Below are 7,190 nucleotides of genomic sequence, written 5' to 3' on the forward strand. Positions count from 1 at the left end.
TCGATGTTATCATCAAGGTGAACGTAAGATGATCCACCCTCGAGGTTCACACTTGAGGGGTTGCACGACAGAGCCGTAACGAAAAGAGGTTAAGGAGGAAATCACCCTCGATGACCTCGACAGTATAGCTACATTACAGAGATCTCATCAGGAGTGATGTAAGAGGTTCCACCCTCGGCACTCGATGGTAACTCTGCAGAGTCGAGCAAACAAAAAGGGGGGAAGTGATGTGCGGTGCCGGGGCCTGGACGTCGATCACGTTGATCGAGTCACCAAACATAAAGCGGGGGCAACTGGGACAAGGTGGGGGGTCACTGATGGATCACTATCCAACCTATACTAAGCAGTTTAGGATAAGCAGGTAAGGTATGAAAGCAGGTAACAAAAACAGGCTATGCATCAGAGTAGGATCATACATAAAGCAGTAGCAGTTCTAATGCAAGCATGAGAGGGAAAGAAATGGGCGATATCGGAATGCTCAAGGGGGGTTTGCTTGCCTGGTCGGCTCTGGCAAGAGAGAGGGGTTGCCAGCACCGTAGTCGATCACAGGGGTAGCATCGGTCTCGAGGTCTACCAGAGAGAAGAGGGGGAAGAAACAGTAAATATAAAGCAAACATAGCATCACAAAGCATAGCGTGGCAATATGTTGTGCCGGGTGTGACCTAACGTATGGCTACACAATAAAGGTGAAGGGGGGATTCAACTGGGAATGTTTTCCTGGTTCCGGACCTGTGTTAGACAGATGACCGGAGGGGGAATGTTCCATGTTCAGATAGTTAGAGGCATCTGACATGTATGTGGGTAGCGTATTCGGGTTCGTCTCATCGTTCTGAGCAACTTTCATGTACAAAGTTTTTTGATCCGAGCTACGGTTTATTTTATACGATTTTTCAAAGATTTAACAATATTCTGAAATTACTTAATTAAAAAAATAAACAGGAAATTGCTAGGTGTACCCAGCCCAGTGTACATAGATTGTGCACAGAGGCTGACAAGTGGGCCAGGGGGGTCCCGATTGACCAATCACGTTTGACTGGTCAACAGGGGGTGGGGCCCTCCTGTCATTGACTGTTTCGTTAACTAACTAGTTAATTTAGTCTAATTAGGCTATTAGGCTAACTAACTTTAATTAGGTTAATTAAACCTAATTAACTAATTAATTAATTATATTTATTATTATTATTATTTAAAACTTTTTTATAACAGGGGGATGGGCCCCACTGCTCAGTGGCCCATTGGGCCACTGGAGTGGGTGGTTAACGGGGCGAGCGCTGCCCTGGGCGGAGGCCAAACCCGCCCAGGTGCGGGGCGAGGCCGGCGGGGCGCCTCGGGGCGTCGGCGAGGCGCGGCAGGCCGGAGCCAAAGTGGGGCGAGGTGCAGGGAAGCGGATGGGAGGTGGCCAGCGGCGAGGCGCGGCCGCGGGACAGCGAGGCGGCGGGCGCGTACGGCGGGGTGGTGGGCGACTGCGGCAGCGGCGGGCCACGGTGCAGCAGGCTAGCGAGGCCGCGGACAACAACGCAGCAACAACAGCAGAAGGCAGGGGAGGAGCAACGTGGGGGGAGGAGCAGCAAGCGCGAGTGGGCGGCTGTGGGCGCGTGCGGGGAACGGCGGGCGCGGCCAAGCAATGGACAGGGAGTAGGGGCGGCGAGCGGCAACAGAGCAGCAGTGGCGCGAGAAGCTAGCGGTGAGCAGGGCGGACGGGCTCGGGCGACTACGGCATGGCCCACGTGGGTGTGCGGCCAGCGATGCGCTGGCGCGTCGGGACGAGGCCGGCTCATGGCTAGGGGCGCATAGGCGGGCGTAGGGTGCGGTTGAGGGGCGCAGTCGGGCAGGAGCGGCGCGTCCAGGGGGATTGGAGCGGCCATGGCGGCAGCGGAGCCGGAGCACGCGGGGCGGCGACGAGCGAGCTAGGGGACGAATTCGAAGGGGAAACAGAGGGGTCGAAGGCGCAGCTCACCGAGGAGCACACGGGGGCTTGTTGGGGGGTTTACTAGCAGCTGACGGCGACGAAAACGACGAAGAACATCGACGACGACCGAGGAGAAGATGGTGTCGATCCGGCCGATGTGGTGGCTCCGAGCTTGAGCTCATGGGCGAGGAGGACGAAGCAGATGACGGCGGGTCCGCGGGACCTCCCAGCTCGGCGTGGGGGCGACGGTGGCCGCGCGGTCGCCGGCAACAGTGGCGACGGAGGCGTTCGGGTGTGGGAGGAACTAGAGAGGGGGACGCCTAGGAGAGGGGGGAGTGGATGAGAGCGGGAGTGAGGCCAGGGGGAACCGAGGCGCCAGGGGCGGCCTTATCCTCCCGTCGGTGGCGTACGGGCACGGCGCCAGGTCCAGCGGGGACGAGCGGGAGCCCCCTCCCGGTCGGTTGAACAGGGAAGGAGAGGGAGACGACTCGGGGAGGGGTTGGGCCGGTCGGTCCGGTTGGGCTGCCTTGGCCCAAAGGCAAAGGGGCCCGGGGGTTCTTTTTTTTCCTTTTTGCCTTTTCTCCTTTTAGGTTTCCGTTTTCTTTTCTTTTTTATTTAAAACAGAGACAGAGGTAGAAAGTTTGGGCTACCAAAATACTTTGAAAAAGATGGGACTAGGCTACTTAAATTCCTTGTAGTATTTGGCACCGCCTCAAATAGTTTGAGGGGCAACTGAATCCAATTTGATTTTTCACAAATGAAATAGCATTTTAAAATGCCAAAATGGCACTGTTATAATTGCTATATCCCATTTTGGCATTGTGGTGATGTAGTTTTCCCTTAACAATTATTTGTTATGGATTAGTTGCTAAATCGTGGACTATTTGCAACCATATCAGTGAAACTTTAAATTTCACTTGCAAATTAAATTTGAATTTGATTTTCAAACAAGTGGCAACTTGTATAGTAATCACGATGACATGACCACCATCAGGGGGAGATTACTGTAGCAAGATTCTCGGGGCGTTACACGTTTGTCTGCTTTATGTTCGAGCTTTCTGGCTGAAGCCTTTTGACATAAGCATGGCAGCCCCAAACCTTAAGAAATGACAACTTAGTGTAGCGACTTGACCCGAATGGATCGAAGTCTCTATGCTTAAGTGTCATCCCTGGATCGGTATGCTGACACACACAATACTCAAGGATTTATAATAGAGGTAAATCACATGTATAAAGTAACGTAAATGTTATTACCTCAATCCATATAGCGGAAGAAACAACAAAGCTGTGGAGTCTCAACAACACCAACGGCAAAGTTGAGTGTAGACATCGTACTCCTAACGTATCACTTACTCGTCGTAAGAATCCTGCAACATGAGACGTTGCAGCCATATAGGTTAGTACATTGAATGTACTGGCAATTTCACACCATAGAATAATAATGAGAATTGTCTATCTCTATATGCATATTTGGCTGGTGGAGGCTCTAAGTTTAACATTTTCATAAAGCTAATTTTTCCCTACAACAAAGAATAAATTTTGTTTTACTACCAAATTAAATTACCCATATTGAGAAGGTTTCCCAACTCAATCCCCCCAAAAATCACCAAATCATTAATAAACCAACAATTTCATTAAATAGAGTGATGAGATCAACCAATAATTCAAATACCAGATACTCAAAATGTCCATAACCGGGGACACGACAAATCATGATTTGTTTATACACTCTGCAGAGGTTTGCGCACTTTTCTCCACAAGACACGATCTCCTCCGTTGAATTTTTCGCACTGCCTGATGTTTGAGAACCGAATGGTCGAGACATAGTCTTTCTGAAGAGGTCTCCTTAACCGATAGACCCAGCTGTCAACCTCTCCACTTACAGTCCTCTTCTGATGGCTATTGTTCATTGACCGCGTTGACGACGCCGTACCGCCCGACAGCACCAAGGTGGTGGACGACGGCGCGACCTAGGAAGGGAACGACCCGGAGCCGGGGAATACGCGGCAGTGGATGCCCACGAGGAGGGAAGTACGAGGGTTGACTGCTTCGACTGCGGTTTCAGGATGCCGTCTCCGGAGAATAACAGGGGGTGTGGGTGGGTAGAGGGAAGGCCTGGCCAGTAGTAGTATGGTCGGGCGGTGAGGTCTGTGCGGCAGCACAGCCGGCCACGGGAGGCTCGAGCAGGCGGTACGGCGGGCGCGGGTTTGGGCGGCTGGAGCAATAAGATCAGAGGTTGAAGACGCAGCTTGTCCGTTGGATTAACATTGAACGGTCAGTGCAGCTAGAATCATTTATTGACTAAATTGACAAAGCCCTGCGTACGCGTTAACTTAGTAGGCCCACAAGTCAGCCTGCAAATCTGATGGGTCCCAGCTAGCAGGGGGAATCAATTTTTTTCGCGTAATAAGGTGGCACTTCCTTGCGTGCGAAGATATTTTCTGATTTTTTTATTTCTTCTTTTTTGAGTTAGAATAAAAATAAAACAATTTAGAATCTCTGGTATAATCTATATTTTCATGAAAAGGATCATAATAAAGCTGGTAGGCCCCAGCTGTCACGGAGAGGAAACTTTTTATTTCCGCATAATAAAGGAAGCACTTCCTTGCGTGCGAAGATTTAGCTAGTGGATCAAACCTGTCAAGGGGAGAAATTATTTGTTTTCGCATAATACGGGGGCACTTGCTGCGTGCGGCCATGGGCCATGTGCGTCCCTACTGTCAGCCAATCCACATACATGCCTCATCTGAGCCGCTCCCCTGATCCAACGGTTGGCTGGCCGCCAGTTATGTTGTGCCTTGCTGTGGGCAAGGCACTGGATCTCTGTCCCCGATGGTTGTCATTTGTTGACAAAGTTGACCACGCCGCGCCGAGAGAACCAACGCAGTGAACGATGGCGAGTATTACGAAGGGAACGACCCGGAGCTGGCGAAGGCACAGTAGTGGATGCCCACGCGGAGGGGAGTACGAGGGTTCACTGGTTCGACTGCGGTGTGAGGCTGCCATCACCGATGAAGAACATGAGGTGTTGGTGAGTAGAGGAATGGCCTGGACGGTGTTTGGGAGTAGAGTGGGCCGGTGAAGTCTGCGCAGCAGCACAGCCGGCTACGGGAGACGGTAGCAGGCGGTACCACCGGCGGTGGTTTGAGCTGCTGAAGCAAGAATATCCGAGATTGAAGAAACACTACAGCCATTGGATAAACATCCAACGGCAACTGCTGCTAGAATCGTGTCTTGACTATAAGTTTACAAAGTCTTCCGTACGCCTTAGTAGGCCCACAAGCCTTCCGTACGCGTCACTAACTATAATTCTTAAAAAAATAGTAGACCCACAAGTGAGCATTATATCTGTGACAGAGAACATATAGCCCATTTACGATTCGTAATAGTGTACAACTCATTTTTGAATTCTAATGGAATTTACTACAATCCATTTACAGTCTATTAAAATTACAGCCCATTTTCTAGCCAGGACAACGATTAATAATTTAAACCAACCTCTCAAAACAGAATTCAACCAAAAATCCCACAATTTAATGGGATCCGAAAAAAATTATCCCAAAATTTTGAGTCAGATTAAATATAATTTCAAAATGAATTTATATTAGGTAAAAATCTAAAAAAATAGTGCGCGCGCAATAAGTAATGAAATGAAAATTTCCAAATTCAAACAATAATATTTTTTAAAACTAATTACCTTCTTGGTGCATTTTTGTATATTTATAGCCCAGTTTTTATAATTACATCCCATTTATTATTTTTTAAACCTCATTTTCTTGTTAGGCCTAATAGGAAAGAAAACGAGCTTTAAGAAATAATTATAGCCCAGCGGGGTGGAGAATAACAAGTTGACCTGGGTTGGGTATTCCGTAAAAAAGGTATAGCTGGGCTAGCCATTTTCATCTTAAAAAATAATATCTAGGCTGGATATTTGATCGACATAAAATAATAGCATGGGCTAGACGGGCCACAGCCCGCCCAGTTTATACCCTACGGCTATAGTTGAATGACGTCCTCCCACATCCGTGTCCATGAAGCGATCCTCCAAACGCAAGAGGATTTATGCGGGCAACGTTTCTCCTTGCAGAGACAAGAATTGGATGTCACCAACCTCGGTCAATTGGTTGGCATTGCAGCATATGCATGTCATTCACCAATCAAATACGCTAGGTTGTGGTTTTATTTGAAATAAAGTGAAACTGTCGTGCTACTTGCGACTTGCGTGGCATTGTTGATGCATGCTCATAGTGCCTCCACTTTCCTCTCGCTTGGTGCTGTTCTTTTTAGCAGCACCAATCATCAAAGCCAGGAAATCTTTCTGTTCCGTGTGTCCGTAGCGCCGGTACTTCTCTGCTCCGGGCTCATTCATCATATATTCGCCGTATCCATGAAGTGACCCCAAAAGAAATTGACCGGAATATATTCCTAGATTTGCGAAGGGTGAAAAGGAGTCCAGGCAACGAACATGTCGACGTTGGAGATGCCCTTGCTGCATTGCGCCGAAACGAATGACAACTTGTGTCGGACGGGTTGGTGATGAAACCAAGGGTTCATGCACAGTAGAGTACTCGCTTTCCCGTGTTTATTCCGTGCCTGCAGGCTGCAGACTGCTGTCACTGTGCCTGCCACGAGTGCGATGAGATGGACACGTCTTTTTACCCTTTTCATGGTCGCTGCATCTGCGTCTCCAATGTCCGTGGCCGCGGTGTCGGCCCGACGAGCAGTCGACGGGGGCAACGAGAGATTTTTACCTGAGGAGAAGAGAATTTTGCATGCACGAGGCGCTGCGCGCATGCAGAAAGAGCGCTCGCTTTTGCGCTTTTTCCTAGGACGTGAAGCGAGGCTGGAATTGATACCCAGAGGATCGACAGGCACGCTTGGTTTGGTTGTCCGGGTGGGCGCAGTTCACTGAACTAGCTGTTGGTTTCGCGCTAGCTGCGGCTGTTTTCGATCGTAGGCCCTGAGGCTAATGGCATCTTGCTGGTCCATAAGTTTGCCCAGGCATTTGTCCACGAGGGAGAGCCGGCCATCCATCGCTGAACAAAGTATCAATTAATCGGACGAAATTTATGCAAACACGAACAAATTTTCATATAAAAAATACCAAATAAAAGAGCGACTGGACCTTAAACCTATCCGACGGCGGCGCCCAACGTCATCTTCCTTTGTATTTTGCATCGGCAACCACGTCCTCCAGCCGTCTACATGAACGACGGCGAGGTTCAAAAGGTCGATGATGAACGTGAACGGTCTGTCACTATCAACATGCTATGTACACCCT

The sequence above is a fragment of the Triticum urartu genome, chromosome 4 (assembly GCF_003073215.2).
Source record: "Triticum urartu cultivar G1812 chromosome 4, Tu2.1, whole genome shotgun sequence".
In the NCBI taxonomy this organism is placed as follows: domain Eukaryota; kingdom Viridiplantae; phylum Streptophyta; class Magnoliopsida; order Poales; family Poaceae; genus Triticum; species Triticum urartu.